General features: G+C 48.8%; 1 long non-coding RNA gene across 2 annotated transcripts in view; it reads right to left on the bottom strand.

Moving 5' to 3' along the window:
- The window catches only part of LOC142855630 (uncharacterized), an 87,324-nt gene that overhangs the window by 25,809 nt on the left and 34,577 nt on the right, over nucleotides 1-26,938 (bottom strand). For both annotated transcript variants that reach the window (XR_012911536.1, XR_012911535.1), the window contains exon 2: nucleotides 25,830-25,963. This is a non-coding gene — a long non-coding RNA (uncharacterized LOC142855630). The remainder of the gene's footprint in view (nucleotides 1-25,829; nucleotides 25,964-26,938) is intronic.

Here is a 26,938-nt window from a genome sequence, read left to right as displayed (position 1 = left end):
GATCAGAAAAGCAAAGTCACTTTTTCATGGAATCTTTTGCAAAGGCCAAAGGCAGAAGCCAAACCCTAGATGGTATGACAGATACTGTGAACTCATCAAGGGGACCCAAGCTATACAAACAAACTAAGGAGCACCAGAACTGAAGAAGGCTGTGTATCAACCATTGATGTGGGAGGACCTTCTGTATATGTGTTGGTTTTATTGGTTAATGAATAAAGAAGCTGCTTTGAGCCTATAGCAGGGCAGAACAGAGCAAGGTGGAGAAAACTAAACTGAATGCTGGGAGAAAGAAGGTAGAGTCAAGAAAAGCCATGTATCCCTGCCAGAGACAGACGCTGCCGGAGAGAAACTTGCTGGTAGGCCACAGCCAAGTGGCAATACACAGATTAACGGAAATGGGTTAAATTAAGATGTAAGAGTTAGCCAATAAGAAGCTAGAGCGAATAGATCAAGCAGTAATTTAATTGATACAATTTCTGTGTGGTTATTTAGGGGCTGAGCAACCAGGAACAAACAAGCGGTCTCCTACAACAACCCGTGACGTTTAGGGGGCAGTGGGAGACACCTACAGCCACATCTGCAGGCAGGGGACAAGCCTGTGGTTGGTGTGATGTTTAGGGGGCAGTGGGAGACACCTACAGCCACATCTGCAGGCAGGGGACAAGCCTGTGGTTGGTAGATAAGTGTCTAAGTAGCCTGGGGAATTATAACTTCCATGATCTGTTTGGAACCAGAGAGACTGGCAGGGTATTGACGCCTTGCTCCCTTCACAGGCAGAACACTAAAGCTGTCTCATCTGTAGCAGAAGCAGGAGCAGGCTGGGAGGAAGGGGAAGTGTGGTGGGATTGCAGACCTGTGAAAACTTGGGTTTTCTGGGGCCTTTCACAGTTTCTGTTAGGATCCTTTTTTAATATCATTATTCAAACCACTAACAACATGTGAACTTTCCACCCCGAAGCTGCCTGTAAGCCACCTCACGGTGATGTTGCTACGAGTGAATTCGACTTCTTGACATTTGAGAAGCCATCCTGTTCTGACTCTGAAGAAAAGGTCACTGTGTGAACCATTAGCAGCCCAGCTCCTGAGTGTGCACGGACTAACACTCAAAGTGGCCCACGAGCTTGGACTACTCACAGATGTCTGTCATCTGTGACAGCCACAACCCTCCTTTAGGACAGTCTCGGGCATCCCCAGCACAAAGCCTCACTTTCAGCTCCCCAGAGGGAGAAGGCCCTGCTCAGATGAGCTCCACCATCTCTGCCTACAAATGAGCTCACACTTGACCTTGAGCAGGGGGACACTGGGGTCCACGGCACTGAAGTCACACATGCACTCTAGGAATGGGGCTCAGACCTGGAACCAGAAACCAGAGCCTGGACACAACAAAGCCAGCTGGTTCCTCTGCAGCCTCACAGCTGCCGGATGGAATGGGGGCTATGGAGATCTGTGGGATGATGCTCTCGTACACTGTAAAAACTTGTCACCCATATTGGTTTAATAAAACACTGATTGGTTTTATTCCCAGACGGGAAGTATAGGCAGGGTGACCAGACTAGGAGAATTCTGGGAAGAGGAAAGGCAGAGATGCAGTCTCCACCCAGATGCAGAGGAAGCAGGATGAGAATGCCTCACTGAGAAAACATACTAAACCATGTGGCTAACCATAGACAAGAATTATGGGTTAATAAGTTGTAAGAATTAATTAGTACCCAGAGAACCTAGACAACAATAAGGACCCTAAGAGAGACATACATAGATCTAATCTACCTGGGTAGTAGAAAAAGACAAAATCTCCTGAGTAAATTGGGAGCATGGGGACCTTGAGAGAGGGTTGAAGGGGAGGGGAGAGGCAGGGAGGGGACCAGAGAAAAATGTAGAGCTCAACAAAAATCAATTTAAAAAGAAATAATTAGTAATAAATCTGAGCTAAGATACCAAACAGCTTATAATTATAATTAATATAAGCCTTTGCATGTTTCTTTGGGACTGAACAGCCGCAGGACCAGGTGGGACAGAAACTTCCATCTACAGAGGCCATGGTAGAGAAGGCATGGAAGGACCTGGTATCCAACAGGACTCTGCTTGCTCGAGTGGATGAGGAGTTAGGAAGAGCAAATGTGACAGTCTGAACAAAAAGAAGAGGGGCTGGGAGAACGCAGCTGGGAGGTCAGGGTGCATTCATATGGCAGAAACCAGACAGTGTAGACTAATCCAGGTACAGGCAAGGCATGAATTCAAACCACAAGGCAGCCATCCCTGGGTGGGACAGGCTTTGTTACTGAGTCCAAAAGCTGGAGTTCCAAAACTCAGAAACTTTCCACGTCTACCCGGAAAAATGAGATTTGAGAGTAAATCCTGAGTTTAGGACTAGCTGTGCCAACTTCATGAGGCTAAAGGAGGACTTCGCACTGGAGTCTGAAGGCCCTTTGCCTCCCCAGGACCGGTGTCCCCACAACCTCCCCAGCCAAGAGGGCAGAACTGTGCATGGGGAACCTTGCTCTCCGTGCATCTTCCTAAGAACCAGACACTGTGCAAACTACAGTCATCCAGAGACTGCCGGCATTCTACCCCAAGTCCTGGAGGTCCGGACATGCCATCACCTTCCTCTCAGATGTGTGTTCCTTAAGGCGCCTGAAGAGGCCTCCTGACTGCACCGGCCAGGCCTTTGACCATGAGGGCCGCAACTCTATGCAAACGTCATAAAGAAACCCACTATTTTGTACACTAATCTATAAAGGAATTACAGCTCTGCTCTGAATGCCCTGTGCCCCTCTCTGCAGTGCCCAACACAGTGTGGCAAGCCACAAAGTCAGATCCTGCAGATTTAGAAGCTAAGCCAGGCTGTGGTGGTGGGGCGTGGGGTGGGGTGTCTCAGCAGGACACAGTTAGTGAATAAGGAGCAAAGTCCAACCAGGGAGCAAGTCTGCCTGACAGGCTTTTGCCCTGGAAGGCCACCCTGAGCAGCCCACACAGCCCTCCTCTGTTCAACCACTATGGAGAACTGACAGCACCACTTCTGCAGGAGAACTCCAAGCAAAGACATCCTGCAACCAAGTACCACTCCAGAAGAGGCCTGGAAGTTGCTGTCAGGCTCCCTGGATCCCTTTCTCTAAAAGCCAGGTCCCTGGTTCTTTTACTGAACAACCTGCGGTTCTGGGCTCTGGCTGTCCAGGGTGACCTGCAGGGCCACTTCTCTATGGTCCCTTTCCACAGGACAAATGAAGGCACAGAGGCCTCGTGAGCTATCATTAGCACTAAGGAGAGATGTTGGCATCTGAGCCCAGGTCACACATGGTAAGGTCTGCCCCACCACAGCATTCGCCACCTGGTTCAACAGATCTCAGTCACCGTCTGGATCCCCACAGACCCTACTTCCCCTCCTCCAGCTGCACTGCGCTGGGCCATGCTGCCTCCAGGAGCTCCAGGCAAAAGAAGACAGCAACGAGGGTGTGGTGTGGCAGCCTGACCTCTTTCTCCCTTAAAGAACAGTCAATTAAGGCAGGGATGAACTCATCACCTCCTGAATCATATGCTCTGAGCAATGACTTGGAAATACAGCCCTGTCATGGCCTCCTAGGTCATCAGGACCCACGACCCAGAAAGAAGCCAGTGATCAAGTGAACAGAAGAGACATCTTGACTGCTATGCTCCCTCCCACTGATGCCAGCATATGCCTGGGCCTCGGAGGACAACCCAGGAGCCAGCAACAGGAAGGTGCTGGGTGCTAAGAGCAGACTCCATAAATGGAATGTCCAGATCTTGTCCAAAAGTCCCAGCCACAGGGAATCAAAGGATTAAAGTCTTGTAACTGAGCATTGAGGAAGAGCAGGTGTCCTTTAGGAGGCCCTGTGATACCGTTTGGCATTTGCATTCCTCCTCCCCTCCCTCCTTCTCCACCCTGTCTTGTGACAATTATAACAATCTATCCTAAGTCTCAAGCTGTCTTCACACCACCTTTCTGGAAGGTTCCGGAGGGGGTTGCCGTGTGTGTGCTTCGTAAGATGGCGAGCATGGGACTTTATCTTAATAAAGTAACCATGGCTGTTTACTTAAAATGAGTCTTGCTGTTTGAGAGTGTACTTTCTTGCAGATGGAGGCTGATTCTCACAAATATTTTTGGTTGATTAGCTGTCCTCTCTGAAAAAACACTTTCTGCTCTGTTTTCATGGTGGCTAACAGTTTGTGGAACCGTTTTGACATCCATTCGCTGAAGGTTGGAATACAATGTAAGTGATGAACAAAATGGACCAAACTGAGCTGTCCACCTGTTTATCCCAATGGCCAATAAGGGGCTGGGTTTTCACTGGTGCTGGGGGAGGCTGGATGAGCAGGATGAGCTTGCCTTTTAGCCCTGAAGTTTCAAATGCCCTTTGAGACTGAGTTTAGTCACAAGCGTTTGTATGATTTCAAATTCTTTGCCTGTGCCTTCGCCCCTCCATACACCCTCCCAAATTAGACCTCTGTCCACAGCTCTCTGCTGTCTGTCCGAAAATCTCCTGTCTACACAGATAAAGACAAATGTCTCCCTGCAAACCCCACTGTGAGTCATCACGATGAGTCTTGGCCTTTCGGTTTTAACTTGGTGACATACCTTGGCATTTCCAAACCAACCCTTTCTCATCCGTGTAAAGGGCAGCATAAGATTCCATGTGCAGCTGTTGGGATCTCTCTGCTACCCTTTGAGGCCAAGGCTATGACAAACCTTGCTGGAGGGGGCCATATCATTGCCTTAGTGTTGTCTGCGCCTTCATAGCACATCCGAGGGGCGAATTCCTAGAAGGCTTGGCAGTCTCAACAAGTGTGCTCTTGTGTTGCAAGTAACACAGGATCCAGACTGGAGTAGAGTGCCTGTCTCAGTGCTTAGAACACTGCTTCTTCCTGCCACCGCCATCACAGCAGACCCCCCAGGGATGGTAGAAACATGGCACCCCGTTCTGTGTGACGCTCGTGAAGCCAAGATGTTAAGCACCTTCTCATGAACCCAGTATGATGACTGACCTTGGGTGTCAACTTGACTACATCTGGCACCATCTAAAACTCAAGCTCCTTGGCAGGTCTTTGAGTTTCTCGATCAGATGATCTGAGGCAGAAAGACCTGTCCTAAATCTAGGCTACACTTTCTGGTGTCAGCCCACACAAAAGGAGATGGGTAGATGCTTTTGCTTTGGCCTGCTTGCTCTCATTCTACGAGAACTCTCTGGCTTGTGTTGCTGAAGCATTCCTTTGCCACTGTGAGAATCAACTTCTAGGGGATTCCAACACAGGCTGCAGAGCAGGAACTCTCCAGAAATCCGCCAGGACGCCAGCACCAGATTAGGACTGTTGGAGCATCCGGTCTGGAGGACTGACTAGCCTTCCAGTCATGAGACAGCCATCGTTGGACTAAGCAGACTTCAGTCTGTAAGCTGATCTAGTAAATAAATCAGTGTGTGTGTGAGGGGGGTTATGTATATGGCATTATTCTGTGGTTTATGTAGGTTTGTTCATGCACATACGTGAATGTGTGAACAGAGGCCAAGGGTGATATTTTCTACCACCCCAGCGCTAGGATCAGATACATGCCAAAGCTCCCGCTTTTCTCAGTGTTCTGGGGATCCAAGCTGAGGCCCTGTCATTGCAAACACTAACAAATGAGCCCTTTTGCCTTCCATGCCCAGGCTCCACACATCCCCTTGCTCACAGCTGCTGCTCCGTCTCCTCACAAGGAAGCTTTTCCTTAGGCTACTGTAGCGCTGCCCAGAATTTCCAGGTGTGAATTCAATGCAGAAAATAGACATTCTTTCCCCTTTCGATAAAAGATGGTGCAGGGACGTGTTAAAAGCAGAGTCATCTCTGCACCCGAATAGTTCCTTGAGCAGCACTAACATCGGCCTCAAGGGTGAGTGAGCATTTGAGCTATGACCCTCATAGGCTCACATAGTTGAATACCTGACCCCCGTTGGTGGTGTTTGGAGAGATGGTGGCGCCTTGCTGGGGAAAGTACCTCACTGGGAGTGGCCTTTGAGGACCCATAGCCTCTCACCCCACTTAAAGTTTTCTCTTTCTGGCCCTGCTCCTGTGTCTGTTGCTTGTCACCCCATCCCCTTGTCTTCATAGACTCTACCTCTAGAATCACAGATCCAGACGAATTCTTTCTTCTGTAAGCTGCCTCGGTCCTGGAGTTTCATCACAGCAACAGAGAAGTTGCTGATATTCTGTGGTAACTGAGCAGGGCTGGAACTGGCTGGGAAGAGTCCCAAGCAGGCCGAGGGTCCTTCCTCAAAGAGACACCTCAGCTTCTGCCTTAGTTAGGCTGACTATGTCTGAGTTGACATGCCATGACCAAAGTAACATAGCGAGGGAAGAAAGGGTTTATTTTATGTGCAGTTCCATCTAACGGTTCATCATCAAAAAGTGAGGGCAGGAACTCAAACAGGCAGGAACCTGGAGGCAGGAGCTGATGCAGAGACCATGGAGGGGTGCTGCTTACTGGCTTGCCTAGGGCTTTCTCAGCCTGATTTCTTATAGAACCCAGGATAGCCAGTCCAGGGATGGCACCAACCACAATGGGCTGGGCCCTCCACCATCAATCACTAAGTAAGAAAATGACCTACAGGCTTGCCTATAGCCCTCCCAAGAACACAGGGCCCAATCCTTGCCCCTTGCAGTTCCCGGCCTGCCAGCCTTTGGAGATTCCTTGGGTATACAGTATACAGAGAGAGGGCTGTACCCCTCCTGCCCTCTCTGCTCCCCCATTGTGAGAAAGAACCCCAGCACACTGTAAGCTCCCAAGCCAAATTCCCACCCAGGACTTTGCACAAATATCAGATCCTCTCAAACCCACATCCCAGTTACGTGGCCACACATCTGTGACTCTCCCCTTGACCAAATCTCCCACTGGCTTGACTTGTTACCTCAGAGATGCTACTGCCTGGGCTCCTCTAGGGAAGAAGAGAAAAGATTGATTCCCTAAGGGTATACCCATGGCCAACTTCGTCAATCCAGCCATGAGGGATAAGCTATGTGGAAAGTTAGATGGTCACCCAGTGAACTTCTGTGTATTCCAGAATAGTCAGTAACTTCTCACTAACTGTTCTGAAAATCTTTTCTTTAATTCAAAATAGTGCTGTACACGGCTGACCCTGCAAATGCTCACCTAGCGTGCCACCCCTGCGCAGGTGCATGCACCGTAGTCTCGCATCAGCTGGCCTCTCTACGGGAAGCAAGCTCACATGATCTGTGTAGATTACTATGGCAAAAGTCATCTCCTTTTCTCCCTGCCCTTCCTTTTCTTTTCCCACACGCAACTTCATTGAGTCACATATGACTGTATGTACAGATGTTGAGATACCCAGAAAATGTATAGAAACTTAATGTTTGGCCTTGCAGACAAAACAGAGGGTGTGGGGCCACTGCTGGTACAGGAGACTCCAGGTCCTACTGCACCTGCTTGGCCTGGCCTAGTCCTATGCCACCACCAGCCCTACCCAGATGTGGCCCACACTCTTGTCTTTCTTTTTTTCTGTCCTACTCAAAGGACATAGTTATCAATCTACAGAGAACTTGTTCAGACTATCCATAGACACAACCAGCATCTATTAATAGGGGACCATGGCAAAGGATCAAGGACTGTCTGGACACCTGGGTGACCGAGGCTAACTCGGGAGCCTGTTGTAGGATCCCAACTTTCTGGGCCAGTTTGTGACCAGGACACAAGTATGAATCATATGTGTGGACATGTTTGTGTATGTCTTAGAGATATAATATGCAAATCCGGCTTATAGTTGATATGTGTAGTGTAGCCTATAGTATGTGATATGTGGTATGTGTGGGGTGTATGTGTGTGCTGTGTGTTGTGTGATGTGAGAGTACACACGTGTGCATATTGCATATGATATAGATATGAATAATTTGCATTTGTATAAATTTTGCCTTATTGATAGAAATTTAAGGTCAATTTTGTTATATGTATATGTATTTCTGATATTAATTAGGGTATTGTGATTGTGTAGTTCATGTAAAAATGTAATGTTTATAGGTTGTTAATGAATAATCATTAATAATAGTCAAGTTTGTAGTCATGTTAGATTTTCTAGATGTACATAGATATATTTTAGATAGGCATTCTTTATATTTTTCAAGGATTATAGAATATGGCATTTTAAATGTTTTAATAACTTAGGGTTTTTCATGACAATGAGACATGTCTGCTCCTGGAAACACCAATCTACTTCAAGAGAAAGATGGGCATCAAAGAGGATCCTTATGGAGTTGGTTAGCCATTTGGGCAAGAAGCTGCTCTTGCCTGGATTATTGCATAAACTGGACACAGAGAACCCACAGAGAGAGGACAACTGAATTTGCCTAAAGGTGAGATGGTCTTTCGGAGTTCCTAATTCATAAAAGAGTCTGCGAGATATTCTGCAGGACACAGCAGATAATGACTGAACTGCCTTTGAAATTTCCTGCTTCATGAAAATGTCTCTGGATACTATGGGCCTGTAGGCCAAAGATGGATGCCCCAACGGTACAGAGAAACTTTGGATGACTGTCCAGGCAGTGCGATGTCTCTGTCATTTCTAGAGTTTGGAAGTTGCTTATTTCTTGTTTGCTTAAGTAATATTCTATCTTTCTGGAGTCTTTGATGGAATTGAAAAATAGTTAGTAATGGTTATAGTTTTCCTTAGTTATGATAAAGATAAAATAAATATAAATATTGTAATTTTTACTTGATAACTGTTTTGTTATATGTAATTTTGCTATATTAAAGTTAAAGCCTTCCTTTTTTTTTTTTTTTGATTTTCGAGACAGGGCTTCTCCGTAGCTTTTGGTTCCTGTCCTGGAACTAGCTCTTGTAGACCAGGCTGGCCTCGAACTCACAAAGATCCACCTGCTTCTGCCTCCCGAGTGTTGGGATTAAAGGCGTGTGCCACCACTGCCCAGCCTTTTTTTTTTTTTTTTGTTTAAACAGAAAAAGGGGAAATGATGGAGGAAGGTCATTGGTTAAAAAATAAAAAAAACTGCTTGGCCCTCATAGGTTAGAAAATAGATGGGTGGAGTAAACAGAACAGAATGCTGGGAGGAAGAGGAAATAAGCTCAGATTTGATAGCTCTCCTCTCTGGGGCAGACACAATGAAGCTCTGACCCAGGATGGACGTAGGCTAAAATCTTCCCAGTAAGCACATCTTGGGGTGCTACACACATTATTAGAAATGGGTTAAATCAATATGTAAAAGCTAGCCAAGAAGAGGCTAAAACTAATGGGCCACACAATGTTTAAAAAATAGTTTCCATGTAATTATTTCTGGGCATAAGCTAGCCATGCGGGCGGCTGGATGCTGGGGAAGCAGCCCCATCACTCATATTACTACATATGTGATATGTGGTATGTGTGGGGTGTATGTATGTGCTGTGTGTTGTGTGATGTGAGAGTACACACGTGTGCATATTGCATAGTGTGTCTTCATGAGTATACTCTCCCTGCATGGTTCCTTGTGTGTAAATCTGTACGCAATGTACACAAGCAGGCATGTGCAAAACTAAGCATGTATGCAAATTGTGTGTTGGAGAAAGGCTGCAGAGAAAAGCATTTGACTGCAAATCCCCAAGTAGAGGTCAGTGTATGGGAAACACTCATAACTGGAGAAAACAGGCAGGAGGTACCACAACAGGGCCCTGATGTGAATAAATGCATGATAAGTATGTAATACACGATATGCAATACACAATAGCTACAAACAGACAGGAAACACATGATATACAGCAAGCAACGTCATATGTTGAGGATGAGGCCTAGGTCCTGCGGGTCTAGCATAGGTCCCAGGTGCTCCCAAACTGACATGAGAAGCCAGAATTCCTATCCACCAGGAGCTATGAGAAGAGATGTGTGGACATGGACACTTCGAACCCACACACACAGCTGCAAACTGCCATGGAATACGAAAGCCACAGATGTGGTGAAGAGCAGAGTCCCACGCTGGTGTGGCCTTTTCCATTAAAAATGGTAATAAAGTCGGGGCTAACTTCATCCTCACCTCCTTCACTCAGTCACCAACCCCCTGAAGTCCCCACTGAAACAGTTCAAGTGTCGGTGACAGAGGAGGCAGGGCTTGGACTCTGGACCTTCTTGCCCCACCTATGGGAATGCAGCGGCTTAGACAGACACTTTTACAGGACGATCTATCTGCCGGACCCGGAAAGCTCCACGCTATTCAGAGGAGCAAGAATGGGATGTGCGCAGGTGCCATTTTCACCGCAGTGGTGCTCGAGAACACAGCATCAGTCTTCAACATCTGGACAGCATAAGGAAGCTGTGTCACGTTCCTCCCAGATGATGGTTGTTCCTAAACTCATTCACTGACCTGACTCTCTAAATAGCCTTTCTCTTTCATCTTAAAGATTCTCGAGGAAACACTGTGCGCTTGGACTGTTTCAGTGATGATTTCCAGGGGCTGGTGGCTGAGTGGGATGCTGGAAGTAGGGGCTTGGTGCTGAGAATTTGTTCTAAGGAAGTGCCAAACGCTTGTGCTTTGCTCTTTCCGTTTTTCGCAGGAACAACGGAGGTGCCCAATAACGAGGGATGTGTCAAACAGCAGACAGTCACCCTGCAAATGTGCTGCCAAATTAAAGTCATGTTGCAGATTATGACACATGACCCCAAACTGTGACATGTTCTCCAGTGGCTTAGAGGAGTGGCCTAAAACACTGAATGAAGAAAGCGATTTGCTAAATTCATTTTAAAGTTTCATTTCCCTTAATTTTTCATATCATATAATAAAAAAATTCTTTGAACACACAAAAGTGTTCATAGAGGTAAGCCTAATAATTTAAAGATAAAGACATCCAAGGGTTAAATGTTAAAACTAAAAACCTCTTAAAAGGAAACACCTGTAAACCTTCAGACCCTAGACTGCATACTAAGCCTATAGGTGTCCAAGAGCCTGGGTTAGGTAACAGTCGGAAAACACGACGTCAGATGCACAATGGACAGTTGGGGGGGGGAGGGCAGCAAACAAACTGAACTTCACCCAAATTAAAGAAACTGAAGGTAGCCTTGGAAATGGGGGGGATTCAAATCATTCATCTGATAAGGGCTTGGGATCCAGAATTTATTTTTTAAATCATTATATTATAAATATATATTATTTATACAATGTTATAAATATATTTTAATGATGAATAATATATACTAATATAATTTTAAATAAATAATGTTTGCTAATACAATAAATATTATTAAGAATATTATCTTAAAAGGAGGAAAAGAAGAAAAGGAAAAAGATGAGGAGGAGAAGTTGGAGGAGGCGAGAAAGAGACAAAATGAGCAGGAGAAGGAGGAGGAGGGGAGAAGGAGGAGGGAAAATAAGAGGAAGAATAGGAAAATGAAGAGGAGGAAAGAGGAGAGAAGTCCAATCCCAAGGAGTGTATTAGTAGAGGGACCCTTAGCTTTGGGACACCACCACTGGAACAGGCAGCTCTCAGGTCAGGGGCAGCAAGGACACTGTGTTTGTGTCTCTGATTTCAGCCACAGGTCTGAGCTCTCTGTCCTAAAGCACCAGGAAAACCAGCCCAAAGCCTATCCACAGGACGGTCAGGCAGCACAGACACAGGACACTGTCACCAGATCCAACCTTCGGTTCTATTACCTATAAGATGAGGAACCCAAGGCATAGAGACAGAAAGATACCAAACTATCCTGAGTCTGCACTCAGATGTGGCATTGAGGCCACCCACTAAACACCGAATGCTGGTTCCAGAAACTGCCCAAGAAACACAGAGAATGTCTCTCATCTTATTTTCAGAGAAACCCCTACGTGTCTGTGTAGAGATTTTTGCCTTCGTTAGGACAAAAGAGAGTGGAATTTGTCTCTGGGTTTTTCCATCCTCAAAGATACTAAAGACAAGGTTCCTCCTTGTTTGGACTGCCTGCACATTTTCTCAGAGAGGACCAACCAACTCATAGCTACCAGCCATTGCACCTACATCAGAGGTGTTTGCGAAGTCACAGACAAATGGAGCAGGAGTTCTAGACCTACCCCAGACACCATGGGCAGTAATAGCAGGCAAGTCCCTCCACCTGTGTAACAGGAAAGCACCACAGCTCTGTGATCCTTTGTGGAACCTGCAACACGGGAGTCAGGCAAGGGGCTGGAGATTGAAATACACACACACAGAGAGAGAGAGGGGGGTGGGGTGGGGGTCATCCTTGAAACAAGAATGCCCCTTTTATTGTGTTCCAGAGCAGCTATTATGGGGCTCTCCTTGACTAATGGCCATGCCCTAGCTCTCGGGATTTTTCAGCTGCAAACCCACCAGAAACCACTCCCTGCAATCAGGAACTCACCAGGGTCTTGTGCCCAGAGCAGCCTCAAGCACAGGAAAACAAGTTGTTTACTCCAGCAGGCAAGGGGTCACAGGAAATTCAGGGTCTGAGGGTCTAGAGTCCCCAACAATTCTTGGGTTCTCTCTGCTCCCACCTCAGCCATTGTTTGACTGCTCCTCCACTAGGCCTGGGAATCGCTAGAGGTATCAACTTGTGAGCAATCATGACGTTCTGGAAACAGGACCTGGCAGAGCCGAAACCTACTTAGTCACTAGGAGTTGCTGGCCCAATGCATGGGGCGCTCAAGGGCTTTGCTGATTTAGCAAGACAATCTATTCTTTTATTTTTCATAGAGAAAGAAAAATGCCATTGTAAGTTAAACGTGCTGGCCAAAGCTTACTCCTTGAGGACCTAACTACTCTTTGAGAGTCTAAAGCAATGGTTCTCAACCTGTGGGTCTTGACCCCCCATAAGGGTCATATACCAGATACTTTGCCTATCAGATATTTATATTTTGATTCACAAAAGCAGCAAAATTACAGTTGGGAAATAGCAGTGAAAATAATGTTATGGTTGGGAGGGTCACAACATGAACTGTATTAAAGGGTCACAGCATTAGGACGGTTGGGAACCACTACTCTAAAAGTATAGAACTTTGGAGGCGAGAAGCCCCTCGTCCCTGTCATATGTGATGTTAATGTGGTGGTGGAGCTGGGGCCTGGGGATGGGATGAGGGCCCGGGATCTAGGACTACCTTCTAGCCACAGCACAGACCCTCAGCCCCCAAGACAAATCTGCCATGATGAGTGCCATACACAAGCATGAAGGTTGCTAGCAGGAGCACAGGGGTCCCAGTCCCAAAGCTCTACCATGCCTTGACCTGAAGAAACCTGAAGCCAGTTAGTACTGACTGAAACCAACTGCATCGTTCCAAAGGCATCTTCCCACAAGCCTGATGCAGAGTTCTGTCTTTGGGGACAGCAGAGATGGGATCCTGTGCCCAGGTATCCTGGCAGAGTTAGGGGAGAAAACATGCAAGTGAGCCCCCATGGGCCAGGCTCTCAGGGGCAGCTTCGGAGACCCTGCGACCTCAGTGTCTGCAGGCAGGCAGAGATGGCAAAAACAGTGGGTGGACACGTTCCCGAGTGGGGCTAACACGCCTGGAGGCATGCGTTTGCGAGTGGCACAGGTAACAGACAGCCTGCAGGAGTACCTCATCTGGTCATACACAGAGAGACTTCCTAGCCCAGGATGGACCCACAGGGCCAATCTCCAGTGGAAAGCTAGAGAAGTCCCAGGGATAGAAAACACTGAGCAAGTTCCTGGTACAGGCAGCGTGTGTGGGACGGGGCCACAGCGTCTTCCTGCTGACATGTCTCCCAAATCCTCACCCCACTCCTATCCTCAGAGCTCCCAGAGATAACCTCCAGGCTCGATGGCTATTTTATTCTGTTTTATTCTGTATGTTTTGAAGACAGGATCTCAGGTAGCCCAGGCTGGTCTCAAACTTATCTTTATAGCTGAGGATGACTCGGAACTTCTGATCTTCCCCGCCTTCTCCTCCTAGGTGGCAGGGTTACAGCTGTGTACCACATGATCTGTTTAGGCCGTGCTGGGGAGGATCAAACAAAGTTTCCTGCCAAGCTAGGTAAGTGTTCTACCAAGTGAGCTGCATCCCTGGTCCTCTGGGGCCTTTTAGATGTCACACAAACACTAGAGGACATCAGTCTCAGAGAACCCCTACAAGGTCAGGATTATCACCCCCACTTCCAGATGAAGAAACTGAGGCTGAGGCGGGATCAACATGTGTCCAGCCTGCCCAGTAAGCTGGAGGCCAAAGAGACGCTCCCAGCTCTGGCGGCTTCCAAAGCGGCTCTCATGCCTCTCCCCCTCCCCCTTGTCCACTGTGGGCTGAAAGAAGTTGATCCAATCACTGCAAACAATACCCAGGACAAAGATGACAGACACGTCCTCACTCTTAGAGATCTGCTCTTGAGCTCACTCAGGGCAAGTGTAGCAAGGCTAGGGCTGGGTCTCCACAGGGACAGCCATCCCTGACCTCAGGACCTTCCTCATAGCCCAAGAACTTACTTTCACACATGCTCTCGCTCCCCACTACTCCGTGTGCATGTGTGTGTGTGTGTGTGTGCGTGTGTGTGCATTCCCTCCCTCCCTGTGACCTCATTTAAGCTCATTGCCATCCACAACCCCATTTCTGAACACCCCTACATGTTGATTAGGGTCCAGACTTGGACACAGGAATGAAGAGACACATTTCGGTCGCTTACTGTTTCTTGGCTTCAGAACTACGACATCAGAACCCAAAGACGATCTTCTGTGCTGTTCTCAGCAGCTTCCCTCAGCTGCTTTACAAGGTGCAAGCTAGAGAACCCTCCTGAAGAATCTAAGGACATTCCTAGCCCCTCACCATGCACTAAGTGCCACCACCGGCTCTTCGGAGGGTGCCAACGTTTCAGGATTGGCAGACACCGCCACCCCAGCCCCGGCCTACTGATGAGGTTACTGTCTGGCTAATTTTGTTGTCTCTGCCCCCAGCTGATGCCAAGCAAGAAGCTGAAACTCTCACAAGGCTGCATGAGCCTTTGTTGTTTCTGTTCAGCCGCCCTTTGACCTAGGCAGATGGACATCTCTGCAGAAAAGATCAAGGTAAAGCATCCCCTTGAGGGCCTCTCCTAGAGGCAAAACCACCCTGAATTCCCTACAGAGAGGACAACTTTGGTATGCAATTGCAGAGAGAAAGCCTGCTGCAGGAGGAGCTGCCCCCTCCCTGATCCTGGGCCACGCAGAAGCCATAAAGACGGCAGGTGCTGACCTGAGGTTAAGGGAATTCCAGAGGAAAAGTGTGAGTTCGCCTCAATGGCTGTCCCTGCCTTAACTCCACACAGATCAGGACTCTGCCTTGTGGAATTCCAGCCATTGGGTATCCTCAGATGGTGTCCTGGGTCCCATGACCAGCAGTCACTGATCCTTGCAAACACAATAAACACGTCAGGGGATTTGTCTTCGTTGGGCTATCACCCATCTCAACCTTGAGTGTATGTTTAAGGAGATTATACTTTATAAAGCTTTATAAAGTGGAGGCGCGGACACCTTGGTAAAGACAAGCAGTCGTTCCAACCAGATCTGCTGGCACAGAGATCGTAAACCCGCGCACTCAGATAAACTCACCCAGGGGGCTTCTGTGGGGGGCTGTGAAAGGGGCCTGCATACCACAGGACGTCCAGTGGGAGGAACACAGGCCTCCAGTTGACAACTGAAAAACAAAATACCTGACGACACACGCCTTTAATCCCAGCACTCACGAGGCAGAGGCAGGTGGATCTCTGTGAGTTCTAGGTCATGAGACAGACCAGGACAGCCAGGGATAAAGAGAGACCCTGCTGAGGAAAACAAAACACTGGCACTCTGTACTGGTCCTAGAAGTTTTTATTATTCTCTTACACCCTGAATGACATTGAATAGGGAATCCACGGATCTCTCCCTCACCCACAATCTCCGCTGTATGAATAAGAGAAATTTGATGTGAATCTTATAACGTAAGAAAGCACATGAGAGGAGAGAATGCCTGTTCCAATTCTTTCAGAGATGTGTGCTGATCAGAATGCAGTTAGGAAGCAGGACCGAATCCCAGAGTTCTCCAGCACAGCCAGCAAGTGGGTTTACAACAACTCGATACATATTACCTAAAGAAGCAGAATAGAAAGTGGGAGGATTCCCAGTACAAAGAAATGATAGCTGTTTAGGGACCCAGGAATGCTCCTTTTCCTGCTTTGGTCATTAAAGAGAGCATGTATGCTGAATTGCCACACCGTATCCTGTAAGTGTATCATGATGATATGTCAACCACAAATTTTTAAGTTTCTTAAGAACCTGGAAAAAATAATCACGCAGCTCTCAGAAATAGTTAAACATAACATTCACAGCAGGAAAACCGCCTCCAGCAGCCTAGCATTGCCAGTCCAACACAAATCAATGGATGCTCCCATGCTCCAGCAAGACAAATAACACAGGAGGGTCCTGACGCTGAGCACCCTGGGAACTGCAGAGACCTTACAGTTCCTAGCTGCCCCTCTGGTGCCACTTTTACTGTTTTCTAGGGAAGAACATAGACGAAGAATCTGAGCAGTCAGATGCCTGAACAAATACACGGTGATAGGCTTGAAGCAGTGAATATGACCGTCCTCCCTGGAGCACAGGGCTGGGGCGGGGGAAGGGGGGCTTGGGTCCTGCAGAGACCCCAATGCCTGGTTCTCATTGCCCTGGTGGAGGAAGCCTTTCCCAGTGGGCACCATGCAGAAGCAGGTGAGCTTGGCTCTCCTGGATAGAACGCAGGGCAGTTTCCACCCTCCCTCACCACTGCTCATAAAGCGAGGGAGTAGCAACCACCCTGTAGCTTGTTTTGTTTTTGTTTTAGAGCTGGCTGGCCATTGCAACCCTAGGGATCCCCAAGTCTCACATGGGCGCGGGTTTCACGCTAGCCAAAGCCATGCTGTTGCCAGACCAGCTTCCTTTATTTACAGGTCCCAGGAGGGGTTTGGGGTCCTTGCTGAAGCTCCTCTCCCCCTAGTTGGTTTATTTTGGCCTTGATCATTAACAGTATCTGGATCTAGAATTACCCAGAACAGAAAATGCCTTTGTGCTTCTCAAAAAGAAAAACTCTAGACACCTTCCTGGAGTGCGAGAGCTGTGGGCTTGGGAGGAAATGCTGGGGTAGATGGGACTCTGCTCATTCCCTGCGCTTGCGGCCAAGCCTGCATTCTGCTGCATTGGCCAGTCACTGGGGATCCTAAAGCTTTCTGGAAAATACTGAGAGGCATCAACACTTAAGCTGGGCCCCGTATACAGGCCTGTCATCCAAACTAGTCAGGAAGCTGAGGCAGAGAGATCCCAAGTTCAGTGCCAGGTCAGCCAGGGCAACTTAGTAACTCTATCTAAAAGGAAAAGGTGAAGAAAGAGCAGAGCTGGGGACACAGCTGGGGAGGCTCTGGACGAGCGCACGGGCTCCAGACACAATGTCCAAATAAACTCTTCATTCTTTCGGTTGATGTTCTCAGATCTTCCATGGCAAGGAAGAAAAGGAACCCATCTGCCATGCCACAGTTGGGTCACATCAGGCTGCAGAGTTGGTCAGAGAGACGTGCTCTAGAAACAGCCATGGAAAGGAAGATCTGTCCTCAAACCATGGACGCTGACTCCAGGGAAAGGTTACAGAGAGGGGACTGTCCTTAGGCTTTCCTGGGGACTGCCACTTTTCTGTGTGTACACTGGCTTCCTTGGGACAACAGTTAGCTCCAAAGCCGAACTCTCTAGCCATACCCAGAATAAGCCAACAGTCCACTGGAAACAGGGTGCCTTCCACAAAGAGGAGAGAATGGCTCTCCTCACCCTGTGAGCCTGGTAGAATACCACAAAATGTTGCCAATCAAGGGGCTCAAACACAGCAGCTTGCAGAGTTCAAATGCCAGTTTCCAAGGAGGCCTGAAATAAAAGCCCCAAACAAGGTAATGCTTTCTGCAAACGGAACCTTCCCCATTCTAGGGGAAGCCTGCTTCAAACCTGCAGGTTGTGATGCAGAAGCAGCTCCTAAATCTAATCTTGGGGGCTGCTTGCTTCCTGGACACACCAGACCTACAAAGCCTGCCAGGTCAGCCCTCCAGCCTGCCACCATGGCTCCAGCCATGACTCACCTCCTGGGTGTTTCTCAGAACAAAGCCTGGGCTCCCGACTATTTAGGGCAGAGCTGGCCCACTAAGAAGTGTCTTTTCTGAGGTGTGATGGAGGTGGTGCACCTCTCCAGCTAGCCACTTCGCAGACATATGGCCCGCTATCCCACCAGTTAGGAAGTGATTATTGGAACGGCACAAACAGATTTTTTTTTTTTATCAAAGTAGAGGTGTGATTCTCTCAGGTTCTGTGAGAACAAACACACATATTTTTACCAACCCAATCTGTTTTACAGCAGCTGATGGCTTCAGGGCCTGGGAGCCAACTGAGATGGTGGGAGAGTCACACAGGTGAACTCTAGGGACTATGAGGGACCTGGAGGGAGATGGAGACCAAAGCCCACCTGTTCTTAGGGACCATTAGCCGCCCATTCTCTCACCTATGACAGGACTGAACATCACAAACGTTCCTTGCCTGCGGCTGGGCTTATGAGCCAACTCCTGATTGCTAGTTGAGTTTTAGAATCCCTCTGAAATCAAAGGCGAGGCATGCTGGAGACAGCAATAAAGACTCAGTGCATTCTTCCCCTGCCCAGGAAGACAGAAGAATGCTCTTGTTTTTCAAGGTAGATCTATGGGATCTGATAAGGCGGTCACCAGCATTGCAGGGACCCATTTACATTTTTATGGAAACTGCAGTTTCAAGATCACAGTCCCAGTGGCTACAGAGGGGCTCATGTGTAGACAGAGCAACTCTGCCGTCTCAGAGAATCCTGCTGGACAGAAGTGGTACAGAGCCTCCTGTGATTTTGAGGAAGGCAGTGGCAAAATGCTGGGAGCAATTGAGTTTTTCTGAACTACCACCAGGCTGAGGCCAGGTGTGAACACCTGCCCTGTGTTACTACAACAGGAGGTGTGCACCAGCCTCAGACATTCTTCCATCTATCTATCTATCTATCTATCTATCTATCTATCTATCTATCTATCTATCTACCTATCTATCTACCTATCTATATCTTTCTCTCTTTCTCCTCTCTCTCTCTCTCTCTCTCTCTCTCTCTCTCTCTCTCTCTCTCTCTCTGTGTCTTCTCATTCACTCACTCCCCCAGCCCCTCCCCCCAGGCCATTAAACAAACACCTTGATTGCACCCAGGGAGACTATGTCATATTCCTGAATATGAATATACTTGACTCTCTGACTGGACTGGGAAAGAAGTTTGGACTAGGGCAAAGGGTACAATCTGAAATTTCTAGAGTCAAAACAGGACAGGCAGCCACCTCACCCAAAAGCTCCAATCCCTGATGAGCAAGCAACTTCCCCTGAGCCTCAGGTTCCTGGTCTCTAGTGTGAGGAGAGTGAGGGTAAACTGGGAACAAGACAGAGAGGTCGGGACACACATAACTTCTTCATGACAGTGTTGCCTTCCTCATCACTTCTATTGGCAAAACGGTCATTTCCCCTCGCCCCAGAACTCCAAAATCTGACTGAGCCATCTCCGGCTCACGGATCTGATTCTGTGTGTTTTGGCAAGCCATCCATAGTCCCAACAGCCACACTTTTTTTTCTTCCTTACAGGAGGAAAGAAAAGGAATGTCTCTGTCCTCAAGAGCCAGACTGAGGGCTCACGTATTTCCTCATTATTCCACTACACACTTTTGAGGACCCACATTCTAGATGGGGGGACAGACAATCGGCGAGAGGCTTGGTACATAAATAAGTTACATAGTAGGTTAAAGATCACACAGAGAAGAGGCGTGAGGGAAGAAGGAACGGGCGGAGAGCGCCGGAGGCAGGTTGAACATTAAATGGATTGTCAATATATGAGCCTCACTGAGGGAGGGGAGCTAGAGAGGATGTCTGACGCAAACCCACCCCAGGGGAAGAGGCGACTGGGTGTGTGCCTAGAAGGTCTGCACATGTCTCTGCCACCCAGACTTCATCCTTGCGTCTTAGTCTCAGATCCTGACCTGGGCATCTAATGGCACCCAGCATGGGTCCAAGTCCCTTCCCAAGCTCTCCAGACACTATCTACAACCCCATCATTCAGAGATATTCAGCCTCTTTAGGGAGACCCCCCAAAACCAATTCTACTCTGGGAGCTCTATTTATACCACCGCCCAGCTCGGCTCACATTCCGATCATCCTGCAGGACCCAATTCCTCCAGAAATAGGGTCCTTCCCCGTCATTCCCAGACCATCACTGGCCCAAGCCCACAGCCGCCTCCTTCTTGGGTGCTGCATAGGACCAGGCCGCACAGTTAATCACACACAGCCCCTCAGTCTCCACCACTCTCCTTGCAGCCCTGTTCTTAACCATTCCCCACCATTCCTCAGGCCACTGTGTTTTCTGACGCTACCAGGAACAAGCCGTGGGATTGGATTGCGGACAGCCCTAGGAAATACAGGCAGCGGCGTAATCTGGTGGTCAGACAGTACCTAAGAATGGACAGCTTGGTGGGCAGCTAAGCAATACAGCCAGGGGAGCAAATAGCATCCCTTACAGTCTCTCTCTCTCTCTCTCTCTCTTTCTCTCTCTCTCTCTCTCTCTCTCTCGGGCCACACTCTCCCTCAGCACTGTCTCCCACCCTCCTTACTCACAAACCTCCATCTCTCCCTCAGCACTGTCTCCCACCCTCCTTACCCACAAACCTCCATGCTCCAGCCCTCCTCATACACAGCCTCACCTGCCTCCCGCACCTCTCTAGTAGGACTGTGGGAGCCAAAGGCAGGTTAAGGTACCCAGGGAGCCTTAACCCTGTGCCGGGTCAACCAGTACTTTCCAACCATTGCCAATTATCAAATTATGTCCTTACGTAAACTCTCATGAAGAGCTGCAGGAAACAAAGCAGAGAAGTGGAGCCAGACTGACTGAAGCGAACACAGGGCCTGCTGGGGTACACCAGCTTTCGCCCCGCCCGCCCGCCCAGCGCAGCCTGCGGCTGTCCCTTAGCCAGAGCCAGATGGAACCACCAGGCACCGTACCAGGAGCAGGGAGGGTACAACTCTGCTGGGTTTAAGGCCTCTACCATGGAGGGTGACAACAAGGCCCTTGAAGGAAGTTACTAGAACCAGAGTTGACAAACTGGTGTATCCATCTGACTGTCATCTTTCTGTCTGTCTGTCTGTCTGTGAGAGAGCATGAGAAGGCGCACGTATGTGTAAGACAGCAAAGCCAGTTGATGTGCAATTTAACTCCACAAGGCCATGGCCATAGTCATTTCACCAAGTGGCCATAAAACTAAAAGATAAAAAGGATAGCCCCAAATGACAAGGATTTTTCTGAGCAGGGAGTGGCGATAAGAGCTTTGGCTGTGACCTGAGTCAGGCTCACGGCAACCCAAGCAGGTGGGCAAACAGAGAGCAGACCCTGTCCCCTTAGCTGCCCCATAAAATCAGGTCCTCAAGGCTCAGGTCAGGGCCGGGTCCCCATGCCCAGCCCTGATCTCTATGGCAGGGAGTGGTCCTCAGTTCATGGTGGAGGGTTTCCTACCACGACAGGAGGATTTTACCCTCAGTCCCAGTAACTAGAGAAGGTGAACCCAGGCTTCAGTTACCCCGAGAGCCTCCAGACTTCGGGGATCTGCCTCACAGACAGGCAGAGTGAGAAGAGTTTGGATGGCTTCCTGGGTGACCCAGCATGGAATGTGGAAACCATAAACTGAATTCCAGGTCTCCCTGAAGGGCCATGCTCGCTTGGCCTCATTCCACCCCAACAGATTCGGTGATACCAGAGTCACCAAAGGGCACTCTCACAGCGAGTTCATTATCAAGCCCAGAAAAAAGAATGTCCTTGACATCCTCAATTGCCTTGTTAGCAAAGAAAGACCAGTCTCAGACACGGGGCCATCACAGTGGCCAAGCCTGAGATCTCAGCCACATTGCAGGGTCAGTCAGAACATGGGGCAGCTTTTCAATGGGTGTAAGCGATGAGGAGGAGCAGCACAATCCCCCCACCCCATGATAGCTGCTTTCCAAAGACCATTCAGAGGTTCGCTGTGCTCTCCTGGCTAGGTGAGCCACACAGCCTGGTATCTTTCCAACCCATTTCCGGCTGTGAGTGCCTGGGATCCCACTGAACTAGTAGCTGCCCTCAAACAGCCAAACACAGGACGTTTCCTTCTTCCCATTTTTACTGACAGGAAGCCTCAGACTCCGGAGAGTATTTAGAGCTACAGGTGTGCATGTGCTCCTAGCAAAGCCAGAACCAAAGACTTCACCCTGGCCCAGCCAGGCACCCCTAACCCAGATGACCCAAAGGTCTCTCGAGGGCACCCAAGTCACAGAATGTGGCCATGTCATTGGGGGATCTCACAGTTTCATCCAAAGAATTCTCCCTCTTAGTGTTCAGACCATCCCATCCCGGCCTGGTGTCGGGGGCGGGTATAGAAGTGGTCCAAATCAAGGAGAATTGTGAAGAACCCTTAGGTGCAACAGAGTATGCCGCCGAGAGCAAGCTCAGAGAGTCCCCTGTCTAGCTTGTCAATAGCAGGAAAGACGGTGAGAGGGCCAGCAGGGGCGGGAGTGCCTTTGTTAACTCAAGGTCGGGCCTGTGTGCCGAGGCTGGCACCTTCTCAGGAGCCTGCTGATGTACAGTCATCTTACCTGCTTCACAGATGAGGAAACTGTGGTCCAGAGAGGACCCTCACAGGTGCCCTCGCCCTGCTGACAAAAGCCCAAGGGCGGTTGACACCATTGTGAGAGAGAGGAGGCAGGAATCATGGGACCAGCTGGGGGCTGGGAAATCCTGGAGAGAAACCCTGCACTGTGTCCCTGCATAGCACGGCCGGGCCACCCCGGGACTTCTTTACTAGTCTCCCTCTGAGAGAGCACATCAGAGCAGCAGCCCAAAGGTGTCTGAGATCACAGCCTGGGTGGGGCCAGAGCAGTGGTTCTCAACCTTCCTAACGCTGTGACCCCTTAACACAGTTCCTCATGTTGGGGTGACCCCCAACTATAAAATTATTTTCGCTGCTACTTCCTAACTGTATCTTTGCTACTGTTATGAATCATAATGTAGGTATCTGATAAGCAGGATATCTGATAGGTGATGACCCCTGTGTGAAAGGTCATTAGGACCCCAAAAGGGGTTGTGACCCACAGGTTGAGAACCGCTCTCCCAGAGGCTCCAGCCCCAGCTTTGCAGGTCCTGGCAACCTGTGGTGTCATGGCTGCTTTGTTCTGATAACACTCTACCCACCAGAGGACTAGGGTTACCCGCTTTTCCTGCTTTAATATTGCAAACATGAGCCTATAATTAAATCTTGCTCCGAGATAGGAATTTCCCACAATTCCACTAACTCAAGTGCATCTCAGAAAGGTGCAGAAAGCGAAACCAGAGCACCAACCATGGAAGGTCCTCAGCAGCATGGGGAGAAGGAGAACTGGCCATGCTGGGGTGGGATGTCTGAGGGGCAGATATCCTGGCCACTAGGAATGGAGGAACTTTGCACTCTGAAGGAGCGGCATCAAGTCCCAGGTAGATGATGGAGTCACCGTTGCCTCTTTTGAGGCCTCTTTTCGGGTGGACATGGGCCTGGCCCACGATTCCAGGTTACAGTTCATCACGTGGGAGACATCAGGGCAGACACTCAAGCGACTGTTGAATCACACCCATGGTCGGAAGCAAAAAGAGAATCAAGGTCCTGGCTTGCATGGTGATTAAGCCCACCTAGGCTTCTTCATTCTTAATTCAGGGCCAAGCCCATGAAACGGTGCCACCCAAACTTCAGCACAATCATCCCAGACAAACCCACAGACCAACCTGATGTCGCCAATCCCTCATGGATTGTTCTTCTCTCCCCATTTTAGACTGTGTGGGGTTGATACTTAGAGCTGGTCATTGCACTGCCACATTCATATCTTCATAAACTGGGGTCCATATCCTAGGGACAGGTCTTACCAAAACCATCTATGTCTGAGCCAGCTCAGCCTCAGCCTGTGGCTAGTGTGACTGGGAGGTAAAAGCCCCGGGAGGCCCACTGAAGCTAGCATCTGTAGCATGGGAGGTCGCTTGTTGGATCCCAGCTGCTCAGCCCCGAAATAATCATACAGAAACTGTATTAATTAAATCACAGCTTGGCCCATTAGCTATAGCTTCTTATTGGCTAATTCTTAACCCATTTCTATTAATCTGTATATCACCACGAGGTCATGGCCTACCAGCAAAGTTTCAGCATGTTTATCTCCAGTGGCAGCTCCATGGTGGCTCCCTAAATCCACCCTTCTTTTTCCCAGCATTCAATTTAGCTTTCCCAGTCTACCTAAGTTCTGCCTTGCTATATGTCCAAAGCAGTTTCTTTATTCATTAATGGTAATCACAACACACAGAGGGAACATCAAGTATCCTTTATACTCGGGGCTCCAAAATCACCAGGATAGTGCCTCTGCTTAGGTTTGTGCCTCAGCTCCGTGTCCTTCTGGACCACTGATGAAATAGAGGGGGACAATGATAATGACAATAGCCACACGGGCAGAAGCCCCCCTGCAGCTGTTATCTTTGAAGAATAGATGTTTGGGGTAAAAATAAGGTATCAGCCCTTCTTTTTAAAACTCTGGGTTTGGGACTCATTTCTTGACATAAGAGGAGGCTCCTACATAAAGCAAGACTTGGAACCCAGGCTCTTATCCCTTTAAGACGCTCCCCTAGTGGGTGTGTATCAGGAGGCTACAAAGTGTTGCCTGTCACCTCTGGGTTTTTTTAGGTGTGTGAACATCCAGAAGTCAGCATGGTTCTAATTTCTACCTAGAGGTTGGTATGAAGAATTTTAAACTAAGAAACGTGTCAACTCCGGGTCTCTCTCCCTTTCTCCCCAGTGCCATAGTACAGGCACAGTAGCCCCTGGAGGTCTGCTCTCTCTGGGGGTGTGAAACCTCGGCAGGCACTGCCCGTGGTCCCTGTTTCAGCCAGAGGACCGTATGCCTGTAGGTCATGCCCATATCAAGGAGGCGAGCCATTGGTATTCCTAGAAGACCTGTTCTAATAACCCCCAAGCAAATCCCTACCTCCTAAGGCTGCCCTGACCCCCGCACTGCCCAGGGAGAACCTGGCTAGTGGCTGGTGAGGCCCTACTTACTGCCCAGGGGCACCTTCACTGCCTTGTACCTCCTGGCCACTCATTATGAGCAGGAAGACCATTCCCCTCTACCTCCCAGACAGCAGAAGAACCCAACCCCATGGACAGTCTGGCTCTAGCTTTTGACCTCATCGTCCACTTCATGACTTCTAACCAACTACCCATTTTTACATTCCTTCCTGTCTCTGAATAAAGAGTTATTACAGAGACCTCCAAAACAGTATCTGTGAAAAGAGGTGATACATTGGGATAATAAGTGAGCAAGTGAATGCTTGTTGAATCCCGGCTGGCCTCAAACTCGCAGAGATTGATTAAACCGGGATTAAAGTGTGCACCACTGTGTCTGGCTCAGACTTACACCTTTAGGGGCTCAGAGAAACAGGATTTTTGTATAAAATAACAGAAAACATTCAAATAAATGGGATTTGCGTGTAATTCTACCAATTTCAAAATTGAGTCCCCAATTTTGTTTTTTCGAAAACACTTCATCTGAGTGTTCCCATTCTGGGCAAGCCCACGTGACTAAGGTGTTCTAGCCCTTTCCTGTGCCCACAGGTCCAGACTAAGCTCCCCAAAAAGACAGAGAAGGACCTCACAGCTGGAGCAGAGAGAGACTTGGGAGGGGCCTTGGGACTGGGACCATTTGACCTGGAAGTGGGAAGGTAGAGATTTTTCCCAGGTAGCCTTTGCCCTCTGCCTTGGACACTGATGTTGTGCCCTGTGGTTTCCCCGAGACTTCCCAGAACACTCGCTAACTGTGATGACTCACAGGCATCTTGGTGGAGGGGGGGTGTCACACGTCCTCTTCCTGAGCCCCATGAATTCTTCACTCAGGTCAGTTGTGCAGAGGTGACAAGCCACCTGGAGTCTCCAAGGCTCAGCAAGCCAAGTTACCCAGGACACCTAAGGGTCGGAGACCACAAACATGTCAGCATGGTAGACCCCACCTCACGGCCACTGTTTTCTGGCAGAAAAGAACAAGACTCACACCTCAACACAGCTCATGGTCCAGAAGACCAAGACTTTCTTATCAGGACCGTCAGCCCACAAATAATGACACGGAGTCTTCTAATTAATTATGAAAGCTTGGCCTTAGCTTAGGCTTACCCCCAACTAGGTCTTATAACTTAAATTAATCTGCTTATATTGATCTACCTTCTACCATGTGGCTTGTTCACCTCTTCTTTATTTCTGTATGGCCAACTTGTTCCGCGTCTCCTGCCATCTCTTCGCCTGTCTTCTTCCCAGAGTTCTCTCTCTCGCGCCAGAAATCCCACCTAATCTCTCCTGCCTAGCTATTGGCCGTTCAACTCTTTAGTAAACCAGTCATAGGGACACATCTTCACATCGTGTAAAGAAATATTCCACAACAGGAAATGCTCTCCCGGGCACCAGCAGTCCTTGGAAGCGATCATTTCTTCCACGGAATATGTCACAGGCGGAAAGTGGGCTACACAGCCCCCTACCTTGATTCCGTGGGAAAGGCACTAAATTTCCCTGCAACCCAAACCCCAAGGATATCCTGAGGACTCCACCGAGGTGGCTGGGAGCAGGACTAAGAGAGTGTGGCTAGGAGTTCTGAGGGCTACCTCCAAGTACATGCACCTCGGATGCAAGTGACATCCCTCAGACACAGACACAGACACAGAGTGAGGATGACAGACACTTGCGTAAAGATACAAAATGGTTAGGAAGCCTGAGACCAGGACAGGGACTCTGCCATCTCAGGGTATGTGGGGAAGGGATAGGATTGGAGAATGGCGCCCTTTGCCCCCTGCCGCCCAGAGAAATGAAAGCCGTTCATTGAAGGAGTGGGCCCTGGGAACACGGCAGCTCAGCAACTCACAGGGAGGGACTTCTAGCCCAGAGCCCAGCTGC

Source organism: Microtus pennsylvanicus, chromosome 8 (genome assembly GCF_037038515.1).
Source record: "Microtus pennsylvanicus isolate mMicPen1 chromosome 8, mMicPen1.hap1, whole genome shotgun sequence".
Taxonomy (NCBI): domain Eukaryota; kingdom Metazoa; phylum Chordata; class Mammalia; order Rodentia; family Cricetidae; genus Microtus; species Microtus pennsylvanicus.
This window is presented reverse-complemented; position numbering and strand designations above follow the sequence as displayed.